This window comes from Penaeus monodon, chromosome 20, assembly GCF_015228065.2.
Source record: "Penaeus monodon isolate SGIC_2016 chromosome 20, NSTDA_Pmon_1, whole genome shotgun sequence".
NCBI classification, from domain to species: domain Eukaryota; kingdom Metazoa; phylum Arthropoda; class Malacostraca; order Decapoda; family Penaeidae; genus Penaeus; species Penaeus monodon.
Genome location: NC_051405.1, coordinates 37,753,509 through 37,753,715, shown reverse-complemented (window position 1 = coordinate 37,753,715; position 207 = coordinate 37,753,509).

The window sequence follows — 207 nt, the reverse complement described above, 5'->3', positions numbered from 1 at the left end:
CGATGCAAGTCACGATAAATACAAATAATAAAATAACAAAAGACCGAAAGATAAACAAGGAGAGGGAGAAATAACTGCATGTCTGGAGTGAAAGGAAGACGAAGGGAAGACAAAGGTTTGGGCAAATTGCATCGGCTGCAATTGCACGATAAGGCTCCTTGCGAGGAGGAAGAGCGGGGGGGGGGGGGGTCCATGGCAACGGCAGAA